At 41.7% G+C, this 26,111-nt stretch overlaps 1 protein-coding gene across 8 annotated transcripts in view; it reads left to right on the top strand.

The window, feature by feature from the left end:
- Window positions 1-243: 243 nt before the first annotated feature.
- The window catches only part of LOC106579667 (uncharacterized), a 136,749-nt gene continuing 110,881 nt past the window's right edge, over window positions 244-26,111 (top strand). For all 8 annotated transcript variants that reach the window (XM_045702769.2, XM_045702773.2, XM_045702775.2 and 5 more), the window contains exon 1: window positions 244-348. The gene's annotated coding sequence lies outside the window, so the exon portion shown is untranslated. The remainder of the gene's footprint in view (window positions 349-26,111) is intronic.

The following is a 26,111-nucleotide window of genomic DNA, read 5'->3' as shown; positions in this document are numbered from 1 at the left end:
TTGGGCCCATACCGTCCCGTAAAAGGAGTCAAATGTACTCATTGTACGTTCCGTTTGTCTGTCAAAAGTACATTATAGTAGCCTACCGAAGGAAACTGTCAAGGCGTTAGCTTGTGAAATAAGACGCTGTGATTGGAGTTAGCTTCTGTCAAACGCATCTGTTCTCCATCATCATTGGATGGAATTCCAGTCAACTGGTATTTTTTTCATTTCGATTGGAGTATACTGTCAGTGGGCGGTAACGTTACCTTGCGATCACTGAAGTGCAGTTCGGGAGGCCGTATCATAGTGGTGGCAGCGACACTCGGAGACTCCCGACAAATTGTTTAAAAACATTGTCAGAAAACGGTGAGTCAACTCAAAATATACACTGCATTTTATTGGGCAAAACCTCTAGGTACCTCAGGTTGCGGTGAACATGTCTTTCTGATACGGTTTGTTGATTTATCAGTGAAGGGACATTGAATTTGAATTTGGATAAGAATTACGCATCAATGCAAGAAGTGCATGGACGAAGTCGCAGTCACACTGATTGTCACAGCGCAGGAGCTTTGGCTGTTCGCAAAGTTCTGCAAGTTTGACGGTGGGTGTGTGACCATAATGTAGTTAAATCAGGGCTAAGCAACTGTGCACAAGGTTCATATTCGTATGAGCCTTTAGAAAGTGCGACTGGTATATTTTCTTCTAGGGCTTCAGGCAGCTCAGTCGGGACCTCCGGCGGAACTACTTTTTATTCCGACTGTTGACAGATGTGAAAACTTTGAAAACGTTGTAACATTTGAATCATTCTGATGTTACCGTTTTCAGTTTTGACTGTACGGCCCAAAATAATATGTCGTTTTACTTTCCTCTTAGGCTAGCCTACATGTTAGGCTCTGATTTAGTGAATCTAATCTCTAAAGGAAACCCCACTGTAGGTCTACAGTATAGCGCGTCTAAGATATTGCTTGCATTGTAACTTAGCCAGAAAGTTGTTTATCTTGAACATGTGCAGTCTGTTTAGAGCAGTTTGTTGTTATTACTGTATGCCGCTCCCTGCCATGTGTTTTAACGCTCACAGTCTGTTGGCCCGCCCACCCACCCGTCCATGAAAAGGAACCTGTACCCGTCCCAATTTCCCAATGCCTCACATTACTGTAAACACTGAGCTACTTTCTCTCAGTGTTTGGCCTCTTATCAGCCCTTAGGCAGGTTGTGATGTCATTGGAGAGTTAACCATTATCTCCTAGATATTGATGATAGGAATGATAAGAGGAGGATTATGCTTGTTATTAGAGAGGAGTGTGGATCCTGCCTGAGATTACTGGACAATCCTCCCCAGATTACTGCGGGCAGGAGGAATCGGAGGGTCTATCTAGCCCAGCGGGTGCTTGCTTCATTACCGCCTACATTCTGTCTGATTATCAAACGTTACTGTATTTGTTTTGACCTATATAAACATAGAATGTGATCAGAATGACTTAGCTGGTTAAATAAAGGCAAAATAAATTGAGGGTAACACTTTACATGAAGATGTTGTTATACAGATGAGTGATGCTGCTATTACTGTAGTTATTAACAGCATTGTTGTTGTTACTAGCTATAGTATTATTACATCTTAGAAACTTTAATGTAAAGTTTTATCTAAGTGAGCATATGTTTTCTTCAATTTCTTTGGCACCACAGTTAGTTAACTGCTGTTAGAGAAATTCCAGCATGAATCCACAGGCACTCATTTCATACCAAACTGGCAAAATGAAGTGGAGGCCTGATCTAATCTGAGCGTGTGTGTGTGTGTGTGTGTGTGTGTGTGTGTGTGTGTGTGTGTGTGTGTGTGTGTGTGTGTGTGTGTGTGTGTGTGTGTGCGTGCGTGCGTGCGCGTGCGCGTGCGTGTGGGTTGGTGAGGCTGCTCTTTGTCTGGTGGCCCATGCTAGCTTGCAGTATGGCTGAGAGTAAAGCTAAGAGGAAAGTGTGTTAGGCTGTAGATGTATCATGCAGACATGTACTCGTTGGTGTGTTTGCATACCAAGGGAGAATTTTGAACATGTTTGTCCTGACCTGGAAGGATTCCACTAGGATTACTGTGTGATATGGAAAAGAAAATGAAAGTAGCCTATCTAGGGAGATGCCACCGGTAAAAAAAGTCTGGTAACCCAGAGGCTGCATTTACACAGGCAGTAGAAATTGTGATCTTTTGCCCAATTATGGGCAAAAGATACGATTTGTCAAAAGATCTGATTTGGGCTGGCTGTATAAACACAGCCTTAGTGACGTTTGTTTAGGCTGTTAGAGGATTGTATTGGCTAGCCTAGTTTGTCCTCATGTCAGCTGTAACTTCATGCATCCCCGTCTTCCATGTACAACCTCATTTAAACAGTGGTGATTTCATTATCCATGCTCACGATGTTGTCAAAACATGGCATGGATACATTTTTTGTTTGAACTACCTGTTTTATTGTCCTATTTGGTATCTATGTCCCAGTGCCTGTGAATGTAATGCCTCAATTCAGCTCCTAGCCATCTAAATAGGAGCAGACAAACCTGGAAGCTCCAAAGCAATCACCCGTCAAGGACGTCCGAGGCCGCGCAAGAAAAAAAACGCCTTGGAAAGAATTGCTGTTATTCAGAAATGCATCCAGCTCATTGTGGATTGTGGAAGCATTGGTTAGGAATGCTACAAGGAGAAGACACAGACAGACAGAGGAATCCTAAAGTCAGCGCTCCGTCACCACAAAGGGCAAATGTCACAAGAAATGTCAACTTTGAGGGGGAGACCTTTTAATGCTGTCAGTCAACAGTGTCTATGCTCCCTCAATAGAGACACGTGTGCAATGGTGAGCCTCTGATCTTTAGATAAAATACTGTTAGCTCCATCTACATACATGGGACACATTGTCAGTATGCACTAAAACCCACATTTGCATGCTTGGATTATTACACGCTTAACAGAACACTACTGAATGAAATGTAGGTTATCAGGAAGGCGATGAATGAATAAATGAACAGGCATACTAGATGACAGAGACCCTCGATTATCCTACCAGTTTAGCAAGTAAAAGTGATAAGGGCAAACCAATTGAGTGGAACTAAGTACTCTCAATTCCCCTCCACTTTTCCCCACTCTACTAATCTGGCCTGATCTGTGTCTCCCATCCCTGCGGCTGCCGCTCACCATGACTCTGCTAGCCTGGCCTGGATGACACTTCTGGAGTGACGGTGTGCTTTTCTACAAAACACCCGGCAGGGAGCATGTGGTGCTGTAGAGATAGGATGTCAGGCCATGGTAACTGGAGACCAAGAGAGACCTGGTCAACCCTAGAGAGCCCTGGGCGACCCTAGAGAGCCCTGGGCGACCCTAGAGAGTCCTGGTTGAACCTAAAGAGTCTTGGTCGACCCTAGAGAGACCTGGTCAATCCTAGAGAGTCCTGGTTGAACCTAAAGAGTCTTGGTCGACCCTAGAGAGCCCTGGGCGACCCTAGAGAGCCCTGTTCGACCCTAGAGAGTCCTGGTTGAACCTAAAGAGTCTTGGTCGACCCTAGAGAGACCTGGTCAATCCTAGAGAGTCCTGGTTGAACCTAAAGAGTCTTGGTCGACCCTAGAGAGCCCTGGGCGACCCTAGAGAGCCCTGTTCGACCCTAGAGAGCCCTGGTTGAACCTAAAGAGTCTTGGTCGACCCTAGAGAGCCCTGGGCGACCCTAGAGAGCCCTGGGCGACCCTAGAGAGCCCTGGGCGACCCTAGAGAGTCCTGGTTGAACCTAAAGAGTCTTGGTCGACCCTAGAGAGCCCTGGGCGACCCTAGAGAGCCCTGGTCTACCCTAAAGAGCCCTGTTCAACCCTAGAGAGACCTGTTCGACCCTAGAGAGACCTGGTTGACCCTAGAGAGCCCTGGTGGACCCTAGGGAGCCCTGGTCGACCCCAGAGAGCCCTGGGCAACCCCAGAGAGCCCTGGTCGACCCTAGAGAGCCCTGGTCGAACCTAAAGAGGCCTGGTCGACCCTAGAGAGCCCTGGGTGACCCTAGAGAGCCCTGTTCGACCCTAGAGAGCCCTCTGTGACCCTAGAGAGCCCTGGTGGACCCTAGAGTGCCCTGGTCTGGTCGACCCTAGAGTGCCCTGGTCTGGTCGACCCTAGAGTGCCCAGGTCTGGTCGACCCTAGAGTGCCCTGGTCTGGTCGACCCTAGAGTGCCCTGGTCTGGTCGACCCTAGAGTGCCCTGTTTGACCCTAGAGTGCCCTGTTTGACCCTAGAGTGCCCTGGTTGCCCCTAGAGTGCTGGATATCAAGCGGTGTGAGTGCGGTAACGGTAACCAGACAGAGGCTGTAGTGCTTAGTGAGTTAGCTTGACTCCAGCTCCACATCGCTGAGTCACGGTGTACCGTACTGGAGCCTCCTACCTCCCCACCGCCCCAGGCCACCCATCGTCATTAAAACCAGGACACCGTCATTACTGCTGTTGGCCCAATCTGTAATTGATAGGATCAATTAGCCATAATGCAATCACAGCGGCCCTGCGTCCTGTCCATCCGGCCAGACTGGATATTTTATGATCTGATGAGCATCCGTGAGCAGGGATCAATACTCAGGTAACCAGCTTTTATGGCCAATGTGTAACAGCTACTGCCCAGGTTTTTACCTAAGTTTCACATACTTATACAATCATGTGTGATAATAAGTAGTGATGCACCGATATTACATGTTTGGCCGATATCGATGTCCAATTTTTTTCCTTGCCAAAAAACCCGATACCGATAACTGATTTTTAAAATGTTAGTGGCCTTTTAAGCATTCTTGTACAGTTAAATAGTTAACACACACACGGACGCAGCGGTCTAAGGCACTGCATCTCAGTGCAAGAGGCGTAACAACAGTCCCTTGTTCGAATCCAGGCTGTATCACATCCGGCCGTGATTGGGAATACCATAGGGTGGCGCACAATTGGCCCAGCGTCGTCCGGGCTGTCATTGTAAATAAGAATTTGTTTCCTAACTGACTTGGCTAGTTAAATAAAGGTTACACACACACACGCACGCACGCACGCACGCACGCAGGCACACACACACACTGACCAAAAAGTTATTTTGTTGGCATTTACGTATGTCCCCATTACCAGTAAAACCTAATCAGAACCTATTTCTTTCACTTACTGGCTGTTTCGTTGTTAATTTGTTCAGTCGTTTCATTCTCAAACAGGATTTCTATGGAATGGTGTTTGGGTCTTTGCGTGTCCCCCAACAAATAACACTATTTGATGTGTCAAATAAGCTTGTTGACCAATCAGGACCTGAATATATCTGCACGTCACATTATAATTTAACACTTTCATACATTTTTTACATAGTTATTACACATTGATTACACTATCACTCGTATTTCATATATCTCAACGATTCATCGATACTGTAATGTGTGCGTACTGGCGGCAGAGAAGTCAGGAGAGCAAAGACTGTGTTACAACGGTGCAGTTTAATAATAAAAATCACCGTGAACAAACACAATAAATAAATACAATGGGACAAAACCCTTCGCACGCCAGACATAATGTGCACAAACTCTTACAATCAACAATACCGGACAAGGACATGTGGGCAACAGAGGACTAAATACACAACATGTAATTGATGGGATTGAAACCAGGTGTGTGGGAAGACAAGACAAAACAAATGGAAAATGAAAGGTGGATTGGCGATGGCTAGAAGACCGGTTACGTCGGCCGCCGAACGTCGCCCGAACAAGGAGAGGGACCGAGTTCGGAGGAAGTCGTGACAGATACGTATGCTATGATGCTGTTAAGGTTGTCTCATGCACCTACAGTGCTGGTCATAAAAAAAGCTAGCTAGCTCATGGATGCAAACAATGTTCTTCCACAAAAACATAGTAAAACGACATAATCTGTTTCAGTAGCTATATAGTTAGCTAGCTAACTATATAGCTAGGTGTCATCTAAAATAACCCTAATTTATAAGACAGTTCTTATTTGATTAATGGTCAGACCCATCTATGTGAAGCTAGCCACAATAAGGATTAGCCACACTAGTGGACTTTGCGGTTAGCCTTCAAAATAAAGGTATGGCATAATTCTACTATTTGTATTCATTTGCATCACTGTCAATGACAATTTTATTTTGAAGGCAAACCAAAAATTACACTATTGTGCCTAATCCTTATTGTGGCTAGCTTCACAACACATAACCCGGTCCGGTCGATCCTCACTAGCCAGATGAAGCTAGCTGGCTGCTTATAACTTTAGCTTTGGGCAACAGGGTTTAGTAGCTGGCTAGCTATTTATTTTCATGAACTGAAGTACAATTTCAATAGGCGAACAACAAGTGACAGCCTTGCTAATACTTACAAGGATTCCTAAATCATTGCTAAGAATAATGACAATGACTGCAGTTTCAACTGGTCATTGTTTTCAGGCTGGTTGTATTGGTGCTAGCTAGGTACCAAGCTAACGCTAGCTACCCCAGAAGTTTAGGTCGAACCAATTATGCTTTATTACCAACGTGGTATTGTAAACACGTCGTTCGTGGCTGGTGTTTGCTTGTTTGCAGACTTTTTGTACAGCTTTGACAGTGCTACTGTATCTTTTTTGACACGCAAAGACCCAAACAGCTTTACATAATATGCATGTTGTGAAGCTAACAGCAGTGACACTATTACAGTGTAACTCTGGTAGGACAACATCTGAAAAATAGCGCACTTGGTAGTGTGTACCGGTGCTCGACCAGTCAGCGAAAGCCAACATCATCCACGACAGAGAAGAGTTGATTGTCAAGGGCAATGAATTACATTATCTTGGCTTTAATGGATTTCGCCTTTGAGTTGTCTCACTGAAATGTTCTTACTCTTTCAAATGACTGCTCGACTTGTTGACTGCTCGATCCACACAGCAGACATTGTGGGCTAGGTTAGGAATGCCGCGTTGCACGTGTAGCGCGACATTTTACGTGGCATCATTAGGTCATGTACCTACGTTTATATAGGTATACACGGTAGCTTTGACATCGGATTTTAACATCAGCGTTAAACTAAACTCCAATATGTTCATCCCTAATAATAAGTATACTTTTGGGGGGCTCAAAGTAGCCATGGCTATATATCATAGACAGGGAGAAGATGTTATAAGCCTGACAGGACAGGATTGTCTCCCTATAAAAGCATCAATCATTCGCGCGATGGAACATCTTTTGCTTAATCTCTCCTGGCTCTGACTGTGTTGTTGGCTCATTCAGACATGTTTATGTGTTGGTTTTGGACCTGTTTCAGGCAGCCAAATGTGCTGCCAGAATGGTTCTTCTGTATTTCTAAGGTACTCCAAAGGAGACTGAAGTTGTAAATTGTCTACTGGCTGATATATGGGTCTGGGATTGGAAGTGGAACAACGGCCTATCTCAATTACGCTAGGTTGTCATAATGAAGAGTGGTTGGCGTTGTGTATAGCACCTTAAATATTTATTCTCATCTCGAATTAGGTCGTTGGTGTTCATTGATTTTTGTTTCTTTTCCACACCTGAATAATGGTGGAATCAGGAGGCCATTTTACTTTGAGTTTTGTGGGATAGGCCTTAGGGTTGTCCTCAACAACAACAAAAAAGTATTGGTCGACCGAGAGTCGTCTGTTCTTTCAACCAATCAAACTTGTATTTTTCCATATATAGACACATCCTATGTGTTTTAATCAAATCAATTATATGCACTAAGCTTGTCTGATGCTTTAAGAGCACTGTTTGATGAAATAATGAATGACTGGAGGAAGTCCGACCGCAATTGATTTGATTGTGCCAGGCCGGGCTCAGACAGCGAGTGGCTGTGTGACTAGCACCCATTCTCTCTCTCCCCCCTGCAGCAGCGACCACCACAGAACATCAACAGTGTTATCTGCGTTGCTGAAGATGTAACATAATTACAGCCATTTCTGACTGAAAGGTTCTGTTACCGAAATCCCTAATTTGTTTATGAAAAACAGTCCCTAGTCCCTTAACCCTTGCTCTCTTTACGTGACACATGTATGCATCGCATGCACGTGACCAATAGGGCCTGACCTATATCATATCATAATCACATCAATAAATTGGTTATAACAAACTCTGAACACCGTAACACTTGTGACAAAAATGGATACAGAGGACTTGACAAATACATTTGTTTACTGGTTGCTCAGGAGGTAAAGGGGAAGTCAGATGTGTGGAATAAATGTGACTAGTTGTGGAAAATACTGGAGATCCAAGAAAAAGAAGGTAAGAAACAAGCACTGCGTGCATACTATGTGTGACTAACAGGTGCTAATAAATTACAATATATAGTGCATTCGGAAAGTATTCAGACCCGTTCCCTTTTTCCACATTTTGTTACTTTCCAGCCTTATTCTAAAATGGATTAAATAAATAAAAAATCATCATCAATTTACACACAAAACCCCATAATGACAAAGTGAAAATAGTTTTTTAGACATTTCTAGCAAATTTACTAAAACTAAAAAACAGAAATACATTATTTACATAAGTGTTCAGATCCTTTGCTATGAGACTCAAAATTGAGCTCAGCTTGATTGAAGTCTACCTGTGGTAAATTCAATTGATTGGACATGATTTGTAAAGGGACATACCTGTCTATATAAGGTCCAACAGTTGACAGTGCATGTCAGAGCAAAAACCAAGCCATGAGGTTGAAGGAATTGTCCGTAGAACTCCGTAGGTCCCCAAGAACACAGTGGCCTCCATAATGCTAAAACGGAGGAAGTTTGGAACCACCAAGACTCTTCCTTGAGCTGGCCGCCCGACCAAACTGAGCAACTGGGGGAAAAGGGCCTTGGTCAGGGAGGTGACCAAGAACCCGATGGTTAATCTGACAGAGTTCCAGAGTTCCTCTGTGGAGATGGGAGAACCTTCCAGAAGGACAACCTTCTCTGCAGCACTCCACCAATCAGGCCTTTGTGGTAGAGTGGCTAGATGGAAACCACTCCCCAGTAAAAGGCACATGACAGCCCGCTTCGAGTTTTATCAAAAGGCACCTAAAGACTCTCAGACCATGAGAAACAAGATTGTCTGGTCTGATGAAACCAAGATTGAACTTTGGCCTGAATGCCAAGCGTCACGTCTGGAGGAAACTTGTCACCATCCCTACAGTGAAGCATGGTGGTGGCAGCATCATGCTGTGGGGATGTTTTTCAGTGGCAGGGTCTGGGAGACTATTCAGGATCGAGGGAAAGACGAACGAATCAAAGTATAGGGAGATCCTTAATGAAAATCTGCCTGAGTGCCCAGGACCTCAGAATAGGACGAAGGTTCACCTTCCAACAGGACAACGACCCTAAGCACACAGTCAAGACAACGCAGGAGTGGCTTTGGGACAGAGCCCGGACTTGAACCTGATCGAGCATCTCTGGAGAGACCTGAAAATAGCTGCAGCGACACTCCCCATTCAACTTGACAGAGCTTGAGAGGATCAGTCAAGAAGAATGGGAGAAACTCCCCAAATACAGTTGTGCCAAGCTTGAAAGGTCATACCCAAGAAGAATCAAGGCTGTGTGTAGATTAATGAGTAGAATACAAACAATTTAATCCATTTTAGAATAAGGCTGTAATGTAACAACATTTGGAAAAGTCAAGGGGTCTTTCCGAATGCACTGTAATTTCTCTGACCGTTTGGAACAATGTAAACAACACTAAATAAATTATAAGCATACCAGAGAGTCTGTTGTAATGTTTTGTCATTTTTTTTGGTAAACCCTTTATTATAGCAAATACTAAAACCAGTCGCATTCATTCGTGAATGCAATTCCCAAAATGGAACAGTTTATTGATTCTTTACAATAATTATTTGAGGGTCGCTTTGTTATTTTCTAACAAAAATTCTTGATTGCATTTCTAATCGTGAATGTCTCTTATGCTGTGTGATGACATGAACTAATGAATGATTGATTGATTGATTGATACAGTAGCTCATATGAGTAATGAAATATAGGCCTAAGTAAATTACGGTATTAAGATTAAACAGGATGCGCTTTTAGGCCTACAGCTCGATGGTGGTTATACAAGGCTGCTATACTAAGCCTTACTAATGATAATGACATTACTGATTTATTATAATGATGATGATCATAACAATAATAGTAATAATAACAATAAGCAGATAACGAAAAATGAGGGTTGTTGTTGTTATTATTATTATTATTATAAATATAATTTTTCTGACAATTTGGAACGGTGAACAACACTAAATAATAATAAATAATACCGGAGAGACTGTTCTAATGAGAAAGTCTTTATTACACTTTATTACAGCAGAGGATGAGTCTTTATTACAGCAGAGGATGAGTCTTTATTACAGCAGAGGATGAGTCTTTATTACAGCAGAGGATGAGACTTTATTATAGCAGAGGATGAGTCTTTATTACAGCAGAGGATGAGTCTTTATTACACTTTATTACAGCAGAGGATGAGTCTTTATTATAGCAGAGGATGAGTCTTTATTATAGCAGAGGATGAGTCTTTATTACAGCAGAGGATGAGTCTTTATTACACTTTATTACAGCAGAGGATGAGTCTTTATTATAGCAGAGGATGAGTCTTTATTACAGCAGAGGATGAGTCTTTATTACAGCAGAGGATGAGTCTTTATTACAGCAGAGGATGAGTCTTTATTGCAGCAGAGGATGAGTCTTTATTACAGCAGAGGATGAGTCTTTATTACAGCAGAGGATTAGTCTTTATTATAGCAGAGGATGAGACTTTATTACAGCAGAGAATAGATTAACCTCTTACATCTAGACGTTCCGCTAGCGGAACACCTGCTCCAATATCCAATGATAGGCGTGGCGCGAATTACAAATTCCTCAAAAATACAAAAACTTCAATTTTTCAAACATATGACTATTTCACAGCATTTTAAAGACAAGACTCTCCTTTATCTAACCACACTGTTCGATTTCAAAAAGGCTTTACAGCTAAAGCAAAACATTAGATTATGTCAGCAGAGTACCCAGCCAGAAATAATCAGACACCCATTTTTCAAGCTAGCATATAATGTCACAAAAAACAAAACCACAGCTAAATGCAGCACTAACCTTTGATGATCTTCATCAGATGACACACATAGGACATTATGTTATACAATACATGCATGTTTTGTTCAATCAAGTTCATATTTATATCAAAAAACAGCTTTTTACATTAGCATGTGACGTTCAGAACTAGCATTCCCCCCGCAAACCTCCGGTGAATTTACTAAATTACTCACGATAAACGTTCACAAAAAACATAACAATTATTTAAAGAATTATAGATACAAAACTCCTTTGTGCAATCGAGGTGTCCGATTTTAAAATAGCTTTTCGGTGAAAGCACATTTTGCAATATTCTGAGTAGATAGCCCAGCCATCACGGCTAGCTATTTAGACACCCACCAAGTTTAGCCCTGACCAAACTCCGATTTACTATTATAAAAGTTTGATTACCTTTGGTGTTCTTCGTCAGAATGCACTCCCAGGACTGCTACTTCAATAACAAATGTTGGTTTGGTTCAAAATAATCCATCGTTATATCCAAATAGCGGCGTTTTGTTCGTGCGTTCAAGACACTATCCGAAGTGTAAATAAGGGTGACGAGCATGGCGCATTTCGTGACAAAAGATTTCTAAATATACCATTACCGTACTTCGAAGCATGTCAACCGCTGTTTAAAATCAATTTTTATGCCATTTTTCTCGTAAAAAAGCGATAATATTCCGACCGGGAATCTGCGTTTACGGTAAACAGACGAAAGAAAACAAAGCATGGGGTCGACTCGGGCACGCGCCTGAGTCTCACAGTACTGTAACCAGCCACTATCCAAACGCGCTACTTTTTTTCAGCCAGAGCCTGCAAAGCCACGATTCAGCTTTTTGCCGCCTTCTGAGAGCCCATGGGAACCGTAGGAAGTGTCACGTAACAGCAGAGATCCCCTCTAATGGATAGAGATAATCAAGAAGGGCAAGAAATTGTCAGACAGGGCACTTCCTGCATGGAATCTTCTCAGGTTTTGGCCTACCAAATGAGTTCTGTTATACTCACAGACACCATTCAAACAGTTTTAGAACGTTGGAGTGTTTTCTGTCCAAAGCTAATAATTATATGCATATTCTAGTTTCTGGGCAGGAGTAATAATCAGATTAAATCGGGTACGTTTTTTATCCGGCTGTGAAAATACTGCCCCCTAGCCATAACAGGTTAACCTCACTCAACAGCCAGTGTAATCCCGTGGTGCGATATTCAAATACCTCAAAAATGCAAAAACTTCAATTTTTCAAACATATGACTATTTTACACCATTTTAAAGACAAGACTCTCGTTAATCTAACCACACTGTCCGATTTCAAAAAGGCTTTACAACGAAAGCAAAACATTAGATTATGTCAGCAGAGTACCCAGCCAGAAATAATCAGACACCCATTTTTCAAGCTAGCATATAATGTCACAAAAAACAAAACCACAGCTAAATGCAGCACTAACCTTTGATGATCTTCATCAGATGACACTCCTAGGACATTATGTTATACAATACATGCATGTTTTGTTCAATCAAGTTCATATTTATATCAAAAACCAGCTTTTTACATTAGCATGTGACTAGCATGTGACTAGCATTCCCACTGAACACTTCCGGTGAATTTACTAAATTACTCACGATAAACGTTCACAAAAAACATAACAATTATTTTAAGAATTATAGATACAGAACTCCTCTATGCACTCGCTATGTCCGATTTTAAAATAGCTTTTCGGTGAAAGCACATTTTGCAATATTCTCAGTAGATAGCCCGGCATCACAGGGCTAGCTATTTAGACACCCAGCAAGTTTAGCACTCACCAAAGTCAGATTTACTATAAGAAAAATGTTATTACCTTTGTTGTCTTCGTCAGAATGCACTCCCAGGACTTCTACTTCAATAACAAATGTTGGTTTGGTCCCAAATAATCCATTGTTATATCCAAATAGCGGCGTTTTGTTCGTGCGTTCAAGACACTATCCGAAAGGGTAAATAAGGGTGACGAGCATGGCGCATTTCGTGACAAAAAATTCTAAATATTCCATTACCGTACTTCGAAGCATGTCAACCGCTGTTTAACCTCTTGGGGCTAGGTGGGACGCTAGCGTGCCACCCGTGGTGCACTCCATCAACAGCAGGTGCATTTCAAGAGCGGCAAATTTGAATCCAAATAAATGTCAAAATTCAAATTTTTCAAAAATACAACTATGTTACACCATTTGAAAGATAAACATCTCCTTAATCTAACCACGTTTTACGATTTCAAAAAGGTTTTACGGCGAAAGCATAAATTTAGAGTATGTTAGGACAGTACATTTACAAGAGTTGTGTGTAATGTTTTGTCAAGTCAAAGACAGGGTCACCAAAACCATAAAACCAGCTAAAATGATACACTAACCTTTTACAATCTCCATCAGATGACACTCCTAGGACATTATGTTAGACAATGCATGCATTTTTAGTTCTATCAAGTTGATATTTATATCCAAAAACAGCGTTTTGCTATGGCATTGATGTTGAGGAAATCGTTTCCCTCCAATAACCGGCAGTCAAGTCAGCGTCACAAATTAAATAATTAAAATTAGAAAACATTGGTAAAATATTATATTGTCATTTAAAGAATTATAGATTTACATCTTTTGAACGCAATCAACTTGCCAGATTTAAAAATAACCTTACTGGGAAATCACACTTTGCAATAATCTGAGCACTGTGCCCAGAAAAATACGCGTTGCGATACAGACTAGACGTCATGTTGGGGAGATCTAAAATCGAAAATACTATGTAAATAATCCATTACCTTTGATTCTCTTCATCAGATGTCACTTCCAGGTATCACAGGTCCATAACGAATGTAGTTTTGTTCAAAAAAGCTCATCATTTATGTCCAAAAATCTCCGTCTCGTTAGCACATGATGTAAGCCAGCCGGACTTCTCGTCATGAACGAGGGGAAAAAATATATTTCCGTTCGTTCAAACATGTCAAACGTTGTATAGCATAAATCATTAGGGCCTTTTTTAACCAGAACATGAATAATATTCAAGGTGGACGAATGCATACTCTTTTCTAACGTATTGGAACGAGGGTACCCAACATGAAGTAGCGCGCCAGGTGTCTAATGGGACATCACCGTTCCATGGCTCTTGTTCGGTCAGATCTCCCTCCAGAAGACTCAAAACACTTTGTAAAGGCTGGTGACATCTAGTGGAAGCAATAGGAAGTGCCAAAATATTCCTAAACCCCTGTGTTTTTCAATGGGATAGGTTTAAAGTCAATACAACACATCAGGTATCCACTTCCTGTCAGAAAATGTCTCAGGGTTTTGCCTGCCAAATGAGTTCTGTTATACTCACAGACACCATTCAAACAGTTTTGGAAACTTTAGAGTGTTTTCTATCCATATATAATAAGTATATGCATATTCTAGTTACTGGGTAGGATTAGTAACCAGATTAAATCGGGTACATTTTTTTTATCCAGACGTGCAAATGCTGCCCCCTAGACCCAACAGGTTAAAATCAATTTTTATGCAATTTTTCTCGTAAAAATGCGATAATATTCCGACCGGGAAAGCGTGTATACGTACAAAGAGAGAGAAAATAAAAACATCTCGTGCTCGAGCCTGAGTCTCAGAGTACTCTGATCGGCCGCTATCCAAACGCGATAATGTGTTTCAGCCTGGGGCTGCCTCGATATCATTCAGCTTTTTCCCGGGCTCTGAGAGCCTATGGGAGCCGTAGGAAGTGTCACGTTACAGCAAAGATCCTCAGTCTTCAATAAACAGAGACAAGAAGAACAAGATCTTGTCAGAGAGGGCACTTCCTGTTTGGAATCTTCTCAGGTTTTTGCCTGCCATCTTCTCAGGTTTTTGCCTGCCATATGAGTTCTGTTATACTCACCATTCAAACAGTTTTAGAAACTTTAGGGTGTTTTCTATCCAAAGCCAATAATGATATGCATATTCTAGTTACTGGGCAGGAGTAGTAACCAGATTAAATCGGATCCGTTTTTTATCCGGCCGTGTCAGTACTGCCCCCTAGCCCTAACAGGTTAAAAACAGACGAATTTGTGAAATTGTTTATCTGACATGTTGTGGTTGCTGCTCAAGGAATCAGTAGGCTATTAAACAAACACTCAAACAGGCAACAGAAGCAAGATCTGTCATATTTTGGTAGATAGATTTGATTGATTTATAAAGCCAGGCACATTTAACAGTTAGGCTATTGATTATAGACCTAATAAAGTGGAGGATTCCTCTCTCCTCACTTTTCTTAGACAATTAAGGCAAGGCTGTTTTCTCGTCTCCTAACTCCGCTGCTGCCTCCACCTCATTGTTCTCAACCAATAAGCTGGTTAACTTTTGGGGCGGCAGGTAGGCTAGTGGTTAAAGCGTTGGGCCAGTAACCGAAAGGTTGCTGGATTGAATCCCCGAGCTGACAAGGTAAAAATCTGTCGTTCTGCACCTGAATAAGGCAGTTAACCCACTGTTCCCTGGTAGGCCGTTGTTGTAAATAAGAATTTGTTCTTAACTGACTTGCCTAGTTAAAATAAAAAACATTGCTATTATATTAGCAACATGGTCTAGGAAAAGGCGCCAATTCAACAGCAGAACCGTGGACAGCGACCGCAATCCAACGTGGGAGAAAGCGGTAATAAAATATCATAAAATAATATAATTTTATTAGTGTTGCAACATTGTTCATACATAATATTACCATATACAATTCCAGTAGCACGTCTCAGAGTGATGGACGGGGCCATCCCCACGGGAGCCAATCAGACAGGTGTCTTGTACACCATAATGTTTTATTTTTTGCTACTGCTCGATTAAAGACATTTCTGTCGACCAATAGCATATCGACAAAACAATCCACCAGTCGACTAAATGGGGTCAGCCCTAATAGGCCTATTGATTGGTGATTACTAGTTTTGTTTATTGTTTTGCATGGTAGTGACAGATTCTGCTGTCTGAGCTTGTTCAGGATTGCAGTAGACAAGTTTCACCCAAATATATTCACACCTTGTGTTGCTACACTAGTTTTCTGCCAGTTCAAGTCAAAGCTTCCCGCTCCATTGGCAGTGCATCAACAGAAACCTCGAACTCAAGGTTGACTTTCTAGTTTACATGAATTATACATTCCTAGTCACTGGTCTTAAAGGGTAGGTAGCATAAACGTAACCACATGTAACATATGGATTTGCATTAGAATCCGTTATCAAGAGTTCCAATACAAAGTTACACTTAACTTAAAAAAATGTTGAGTTATTACATAAAACTGATCAGAATGCTAAAGAAAAAACATTTGCAGGGTGTGACGTAATATGGAGGACTTGTCTAACCAGCCTATTCCCTATAATGTAAACTCCAACAGAAATAACTTCAAATGTATAACTTAAACCAAATCGTTTGCACTCATGATTACTGGTTTCAATTACATTTTCAGCCAATTTACAACTTTCAGCAAAAGTGATCGACCGCCTCGATTCGGTCTTATGTAGCAAAATGTGAAATGGTGTTTTTTACATGGGATAAAAGAGACTCAGACATACAAAATGGTATATCATACACTACAGATGAAGAACAATGGGAAAGGGATTCTGCTTTAAAAGTTGATAAACTTGAGAAAATGGACCTTGAATGTTTTGGTACACCTACTGTAGCACTCTTCTTTGTCTGCACACAATCAGCATCATTCACACCCTCTTAAACCCCACCCATCTCTTTAAGAATTCACATGTGAGGCCATTCACATGTGAGGCCACCTTGAGTGTCGTTCACACCCTCTCTGGGCTAGGCGGGACGAATTCGTCCCACCTACGTAACAGCCACTGGCAGCCTGTGGCGCGATTTTCAAAACGTTAAAAATCCTATTACTTCAATTTCTCAAACATATGACTATTTTACAGCTATTTAAAGACAAGACTCTCGTTAATCTAACCACACTGTCCGATTTCAAAAAGGCTTTACAACGAAAGCAAAACATTAGATTATGTCAGCAGAGGACCAAGCCCAGAAATAATCAGACACCCATTTTTCAAGCCAGCATATAATGTCACCAAAACCCAGAAGACAGCTAAATGCAGCACTCACCTTTGATGATCTTCATCAGATGACAACCCTAGGACATTATGTTATACAATACATGCATGTTTTGTTCAATCAAGTTCATATTTATATCAAAAACCAGCTTTTTACATTAGCATGTGACGTTCAGAACTAGCATACTTCCGGGGAATTCGCTAACATTTTACTAAATTACTCACGATAAACGTTCACAAAAAGCATAACAATTATTTTAAGAATTATAGATACAGACCTCCTCTATGCACTCGATATGTCCGATTTTAAAATAGCTTTTTGGTGAAAGCACATTTTGCAATATTCTAAGTACATAGCCCAGGCATCACGGGCTCGCTATTTAGACACCCGGCAAGTTTAGCACTCACCATAATCATATTTACTATTATAAAAGTTTGATTACCTTTTGTTGTCTTCGTCAGAATGCACACCCAGGACTGATACTTCAATAACAAATGTTGGTTTGGTCCAAAATAATCCATCGTTATATCCGAATAGCGGCGTTTTGTTTGTGCGTTCCAGACACTATCCGAAATAGTAAAGAAGTGTCGCGCGCATGGCGCAATTCGTGACAATAAAATTCTAAATATTCCATTACCGTACTTCGAAGCATGTCAACCGCTGTTTAAAATCAATTTTTATGACATTTTTCTCGTAGAAAAGCGATAATATTCCGACAGGGAATCTCCTTTTCGGCAAACAGAGGAAAAAATCCCAAAGGCGGGGGCGGTCGGGGTCACGCGCCTAAGCCCAGTGTCCCTTGATCGGCCACTTGAGAAAGGCGATAATGTGTTTCAGCCTGGGGCTGGAATGACGACATTCTGTTTTTTCCCGGGCTCTGAGCGCCTATGGACGACGTGGGAAGTGTCACGTTAGAGCAGAGATCCTTAGTAAATGATAGAGATGGAAAAGAAGTTCAAGAAATGGTCAGACAGGCCACTTCCTGTAAAGGAATCTCTCAGGTTTTGACCTGCCATTTGAGTTCTGTTATACTCACAGACACCATTCAAACAGTTTTAGAAAATTTAGGGTGTTTTCTATCCATATGTAATAAGTATATGCATATTCTAGTTACTGGGTAGGAGTGGTAACCAGATTAAATCGAGTATGTTTTTTATCCAGCCGTGTCAATACTGCCCCCTAGCCCTAACAGGTTAAGACCTAGGCCCCCCCATCTCTTTAAGGATTCACATGTGAGGCCATGTGCTAAACAGAGGGAGTAAGGTAGTGTAGTAAATAACCAAAGATTTCAAGACTAAAAGTGGTGAAAGTAGTATAAAAAATACACGTTATCTGATCCTTGGCCTGTATCCTAATCTGACTTTGGTGCAGGTCATGTTGCTCTTCACATCACCGTCTCTGGTAAACACACACTACTGTATATCACATACAATCAAAGTGTATTTGCCACATGCACAGGATACAGAAGGTGTAGACAGTTCAGTGAAATGGTTACTTGTATATTTGCATAGTAGCAATATAAAAAACAGAAAGTGTCCAGATAAAAATATTTTTGAAATATTTTATAATTATTAGATGGTGCATACCCAGACACTAGGGGTATGCCGAGTATCTTAACAGATATGGGCACATTTTCTGGATACGATTATTATCCAAGTATTTTTTTGTAATTATCTGTTTTTTTTGGGGTACCAGCAAACATGTTTCTCATGTGTTAGTCACAGAGTTTCTAAACCATACTGTATTATCTTTGAGTTAGAGTCATGTGCGTGGTCTAAATAAGTCAACTGGCTAGTTTGCCTGTCTGTAAAGAGAAGGGTGGGCTCTACGTTGATCCTGCTGCTCTGATTGGATAGAGTGAAGCTGTATTTCTCCGTCCATTTGCTTCATAATTTCACCCTATTCACTTTTCCTCGCAAAGGCATGACGTTAAGAAATAGTGCATTGTGGGTAGATCCGAAGATATCCAGAAATAAGTTATATGTAAAAACATAACTATGTTTGTAGTTATAGGTAACCATGGTTGTGACTACAATTGAGTTCCAAAGTCTTTGACTACAATGTGTTGTTAATTTAGTGAGCAAAACTCATGCTTTAAATCACGTCAATTAATCCGTTATCAAAGAGTGTACATCACTGTACATCGCTTCCAAATACAAAGCTTTGACTTTCCAAGCACTCTCTATCAAAACAGTGAAAACAAGTGGAGGATACGATGGGTGAGAATGGGTAGGATGAGAAGGGACAGAGCGCCAGGGTCAGAACAACGATGGAATGATGGTGAGGTTAGAACGTGAGGATGGGAAGAGTAGGAGATTTACTTTGGATTATTAAATGGAGGATTAACCGGCGAGCGGTATCATTCTGTGATTTACATTGGCTGGCTTTCGGCCAAGTTGTTTTCCATAGGCGGATGAATGAAGGACGGAGAGAAGGATGGAGAGAAGACGGAGAGGAAAGAGGAGTGAAGCTGTAAAGGGTCAGCAGGCAGTGTAATCCCCCTGCATCAGGACAACAGTAGCAGCTGGGTCTCAGCTCAGCATTAACTGTCAATCAGGCCTCCAGCAGAATTATAGCTACCGCATCCCCTGGGACATATCCAACACCAGCATTACCACCACACAGCTAGACATGGGGGGGTTGGCGCGCCAGTTGCCCATCCCTGTCCTAGAGAGTGAGAGTGAGGTGCATCATGGAGAGAGAGACCAATGACTAAAGAAGGTAAAGGGAGAACAAGAAGGTAAATGGAGAACAAGAAGGTAAATGGAGAACAAGAAGGTAAAGGGAGAACAAGAAGGTAAATGGAGAACAAGAAGGTAAATGGAGAACAAGAAGGTAAAGGGAGAACAAGAAGGTAAATGGAGAACAAGAAGGTAAATGGAGAACAAGAAGGTAAAGGGAGAACAAGAAGGTAAATGGAGAACAAGAAGGTAAAGGGAGAACAAGAAGGTAAATGGAGAACAAGAAGGTAAAGGGAGAACAAGAAGGTAAAGGGAGAACAAGAAGGTAAATGGAGAACAAGAAGGTAAATGGAGAACAAGAAGGTAAAGGGAGAACAAGAAGGTAAAGGGAGAACAAGAAGGTAAAGGGAGAACAAGAAGGTAAATGGAGAACAAGAAGGTAAAGGGAGAACAAGAAGGTAAAGGGAGAACAAGAAGGTAAATGGAGAACAAGAAGGTAAATGGAGAACAAGAAGGTAAATGGAGAACAAGAAGGTAAATGGAGAACAAGAAGGTAAAGGGAGAACAAGAAGGTAAAGGGAGAACAAGAAGGTAAATGGAGAACAAGAAGGTAAATGGAGAACAAGAAGGTAAAGGGAGAACAAGAAGGTAAAGGGAGAACAAGAAGGTAAATGGAGAACAAGAAGGTAAATGGAGAACAAGAAGGTAAATGGAGAACAAGAAGTGGCCAAAAGCCAACGTAAAGCACCAAATGATATCCCTCTCTGGTTTATCTTCCTTTTAATAATCCAAAGTAAATCTCCTACTCTTTCTATCCTCACGTTCTAACCTCACCATCATTCCATCATTGTTCTGACCCTGGCTCTCTGTCCCTTCTCATCCATCATTGTTCTGACCCTGGCGCTCTGTCCCTTCTCATCCATCGTATCCTTCAGTTGTTTTTCACTGTTTTGATAGAGAGTCTTTGGAAAAGTCAAAGCTTTGTATTTGGAAGAGATTCCAAGCCAAGCGATGTACAGTGTAGTACTGTTTGATAATGGATTCATTGACGTGATTTAAGACCTGTGACTAGGAATGCATAATTCATGTAAACTAGAAAGGCAACCTTGAGTTGGAGGTTTCTGTTGATGCACTGCCAATGGAGGCGAGGGAGTAATGAATGAATGCATGAACAAATGAATGAATGAATAAATGAATGAATGAATAACAACAAAAGGAAAGAAAGAGAAAGGGAGAGAGCAGACTTGAAACTACTTAATGTCATTCACACCTGCTGTGAGTACTTAATATTAACCACTACTACTACCTAACATAGAACTGAGTCTTTCAGACTTAGGCCTAGCTTAGTTTGTCTGCTACCTGTGTTTCAAGTGTTTGGTTTTGAGATTATAATTGTCCTTTGTGTCTGTGCTGCTGTGCATTCCATTGCCATGTGTCAAGCCTCTGTAACAATGGTCAGCATAGTTCCTAATCCTGCCAAACACATAGACCCAGGGCTCTGTCAGGGTGTGTGAACGCTTAAGGGGGAAATCGTGGTGTCTGAAACAGAGAGAGAGTATGTACATGTATATGTAGGAGGGAGTCATTGGGGCATAGGGAATTCTCTGTCACTCTCCTCAAACTCCAAGTCCCACACAGAGACTAGACTGGCTTGTCAGACGAGAGACAGAGAGAGAGAAAGAGAGGGAGAGAGAGAGTTAGTTTGGTATAGGGTGTGGCAGTGACTGTGCAGAACTATGCTCTCTCTCTCTCTCTCTCTCTCTCTCTCTCTCTCTCTCCAGAGTACAGCCTAATGGTCTACAGCAGGGTGAGAATGACATAGAACAGAAATGTATCTGAGTGCACTAATTCCATAGTTCCAACTCACTGTGTCTTTCTCTCTCCTTAATGGATATCTCTCTCTCTTCATCTAGCTTTCTCTCTTTATCTTTCTCACACACACACACACACACACACACACACACACACACACACACACACACACACACACACACACACACACACACACACACACACACACACACACACACACACATGCACACACTGGTCCCCTTCTATTGCCCCGGACACAGGCCTACTGTGGGGTTACCAAGCCAGGCCCCAGTGTCTGGAGGAGACAGCAGACCTGACTGGAGCAACAAGCAACATATGATTACACTGGGTCTTGGTGAATAGGTGGACACATCAAAGAAATACATAGTCTCTTCAGAGATGACTGGTCTCCTCTATAGGATAGGACTGACGCACAAAGGGAACACACACACACGTATGAAAATACAATCTGTGTTGCTTACATACACACTCATACTGTACTGTACTATACTGTACTGTACTATACTCCAACATCTGCTGTTGCATTCACAGATTTGCTTGCTCACACACACACACACACACACACATACACACACTCACACACACAAACAAGTTATGTTCTTTGATCCTCATTGAGACCTAAAATGTATTTCCATTCAAAATCCTATTTTCCTTAACCCTAAACCTAACCACTAACCTCTTACCTTAACCCTAAACCTAACCACTAATCTCTTACCTTAACCCTAAACCTAACCATGAACCTCTTACCTTAACCCTAAACCTAACCACTAATCTCTTACCTTAACCCTAAACCTAACTACTAACCTCTTACCCTAAACCTGACCACTAACCTCTTACCTTAACCCTAAACCTAACCACTAATCTCTTACCTTAACCCTAAACCTAACTACTAACCTCTTACCCTAAACCTGACCACTAACCTCTTACCCTAACCCTAAACCTAACCATGAACCTCTTACCTTAACCCTAAACCTGACCACTAACCTCTTACCCTAAACCTAACCATGAACCTCTTACCTTAACCCTAAACCTGACCACTAACCTCTTACCCTAACCCTAAACCTAACCATGAACCTTTTACCTTAACCCTAAACCTAACCATGAACCTCTTACCTTAACCCTAAACCTAAACATGAACCTCTTACCTTAACCCTAAACCTAACTACTAACCTCTTACCTTAACCCTAAACCTAACTACTAACCTCTTACCTTAACCCTAAACCTGACCACTAACCTCTTACCTTAACCCTAAACCTAACTACTAACCTCTTACCTTAACCCTAAACCTGACCACTAACCTCTTACCCTAATCCTAAACCTAACCATTAACCTCTTACCCTAACCCTAAACCTAACCATGAACCTCTTACCTTAACCCTAAACCTAACCATGAACCTCTTACCTTAACCCTAAACCTGACCACTAACCTCTAAACCTAAACCTAACTACTAACCTCTTACCCTAAACCTAACCATTAACCTCTTACCCTAATCCTAAACCTAACTACTAACTAGAGGTCAACCGATTAATCGGAATGGCCGATTATTTAGGGCCAATTTCAAGTTTTCATAACAATCGGTAATCATCATTTTTGGGCACTGTTCATGGCCGATTACATTGCACTCCACGAGGAGACTGCGTGGCAGGCTGACTACCTGTTATGCGAGTGCAGCAAGGAGCCAATGTAAGGTGCTAGCTATTATTAAACGTATCTTATAAAAAAACAATCAATCTTAACATAATCACTAGTTAACTACGCATGGTTGATGATATTACTAGTTTATCTAGCTTGTCCTGCGTTGCATATAATCGATGTGGTGCCTGTTAATTTATCATCGAATCACAGCCTACTTCGCCAAACGGGTGTTGATTTAACAAGCGCATTCACGAAAAAAGCACTGTCGTTGCACCAATGTGTACCTAACCATAAACATCAATGCCTTTCTTTAAAATCAATACACAAGTATATATTTTTAAACCTGAATATTTAGTTAATATTGCCTGCTAACATGAATTTCTTTTAACAAGGGAAATTGTGTCACTTCTCTTGCGTTCTGTGCAACAGAGTCAGGGTATATGCAGCAGTTTGGGCCGCCTGGCTCGTTGCGAACTTTGTGAAGACCATTTCTTCCTAACAAAGACAGCCAACTTCGCCAAACAGGTGATGATTTAACAAAAGTGCATTTGCGAAAAAAGCACAATCGTTGCACAAATGTACCTAACCATAAACATCAACGCCTTTCTTAAAATCAATACACAGAAGTATATATTTTAAACCTGCATATTTAGTTAAAAGAAATCCTGGTTAGCAGGCAATATTAAACTAGGGAAATTGTGTCACTTCTCTTGCGTTCATTGCACGCAGAGTCAGGGTATATGCAACAGTTTGGGCCGCCTGGCTCGTTGCGAACTAATTTGGCAGAATTTTACGTAATTATGACATAACATTGAAGGTTGTGCAATGTAACGCAATATTTAGACTTATGGATGCCACCCGTTAGATAAAATACGGAACGGTTCCGTATTTCACTGAAAGAATAAACATTTTGTTTTCGAAATAATAGTTTCCAGATTTGACCATATTAATGACCTAAGGCTGGTATTTCTGTGTGTTATTATATTATAATTAAGTCTATGATTTGATATTTGATAGAGCAGTCTGACTGAGCGGTGGTAGGCAGCAGCAGGCTCGTAAGCATTCATTCAAACAGCACTTTACTGCATTTGCCAGCAGCTCTTCGCTGTGCTTCAAGCATTGCGCTGTCTATGACTTCAAGCCTATCAACTCCCGAGATTAGGCTGGCAATACTTAAGTACCTATTAGAACATCCAATAGTCAAAGGTATATGAAATACAAATGGTACAGAGAGAAATAGTCCTATAATTCCTATAATAACTACAACCTAAAACTTCTTACCTGGGAATATTGAAGACTCATGTTAAAAGGAACCACCAGCTTTCATATGTTCTCATGTTCTGAGCAAGGAACTTAAACGTTAGCTTTTTTACATGGCACATATTGCACTTTTACTTTCTTCTCCAACACTGGGTTTTTGCATTATTTAAACCAAATTGAACATGTTTCATTATTTATTTGAGACTAAATTGATTTTATTGATGTATTATATTAAGTTAAAATAAAAGTGTTCATTGTTCATTCAGTATTGTTGTAATTGTCATTATTACAAAAATAGAAATAAAAATCGGGACAGGAGAGCACACACACGCACACGCACACGCACACACACACACACACACACACACACACACACACACACACACACACACACACACACACACACACACACACACACACACACACACACACACACACACACACACACACGAGGCAGGCAGAAGAGAACAAACAGTGTTAATTGTTTCCCTCCTGCTCACAAAGCACCAGAGGGTGATGGAGCATACACTACTCATCTCTGATTGGGTGATGGAACATGCAGCACTCATCTCTGATTGGGTGATGGAACATGCACCACTCATCTCTGATTGGGTGATGGAGCATACACTACTCATCTCTGATTGGGTGATGGAACATGCACCACTCATCTCTGATTGGGTAATGGAACATGCACCACTCATCTCTGATTGGGTGATGGAACATGCAGCACTCATCTCTGATTGGGTGATGGAACATGCACCACTCATCTCTGATTGGGTAATGGAACATGCACCACTCATCTCTGATTGGGTGATGGAACATGCAGCACTCATCTCTGATTGGGTGATGGAACATGCAGCACTCATCTCTGATTGGGTGATGGAACATGCACCACTCATCTCTGATTGGGTGATGGAACATGCACCACTCATCTCTGATTGGGTGATGGAACATGCACCACTCATCTCTGATTGGGTAATGGAACATGCACCACTCATCTCTGATTGGGTGATGGTTGTGTTGCAGCACGTAACCAGATTATGTTGGTCAATGTGACGTGTCATTCTGACATTGTTTCCCTGTACCAGAAGAGGAATGGCACCTGTGTGTGTGTGTGTGTGTGTGTGTGTGTGTCCACGTGACAAACCATGTTTCTTTGCAACATTCTGAGCAGCAGTAGTCAATGTGAACAGAGGAACCAAACAGTTTGAAACAGGTGATCACAGAAACCACACGGTGACTGAATGAGTGCTATGCCACTGCCGGTGTAATCCACAGGCTTTGTTTTGAACTGGGTCTTCCTGCCTGCTACGACAGAGCCCTCGCAGGACTACCCCTATACCAGAGAGCAAGACAAAGCCTGCTGGGGTTTCTAAAGCTTGCTGACCTGGGGGTTTATTCAAAGGGCTGCAATGTTCAGAATGTTGTCTACTGGAGATAGAAATGCAGAGCTGGTACGGTTGTAAATACCGAGGCCAACATACAGTAACAGGAAATCATGTCTGCTCTACTGAATGTATATCTACCTGAAGGTGCATCCCCTTGGAAGCTCCCATTAACCACAGTCCACATCCATCTACAGCCCTGAGCTCTTGGCCCCTGAGCATTGAGCCTTTGGCCCCTGAGCATTGAGCACTTGGCCTCATAGCCCTTGGCCCCTG

This window comes from Salmo salar, chromosome 19, assembly GCF_965601325.2.
Source record: "Salmo salar chromosome 19, fSalSal1, whole genome shotgun sequence".
Classification (NCBI taxonomy): Eukaryota; Metazoa; Chordata; class Actinopteri; order Salmoniformes; family Salmonidae; genus Salmo; species Salmo salar.
The sequence above is the reverse complement of the archived record's forward strand: the minus strand, read 5'-3'. Positions and strand labels throughout refer to the sequence as shown.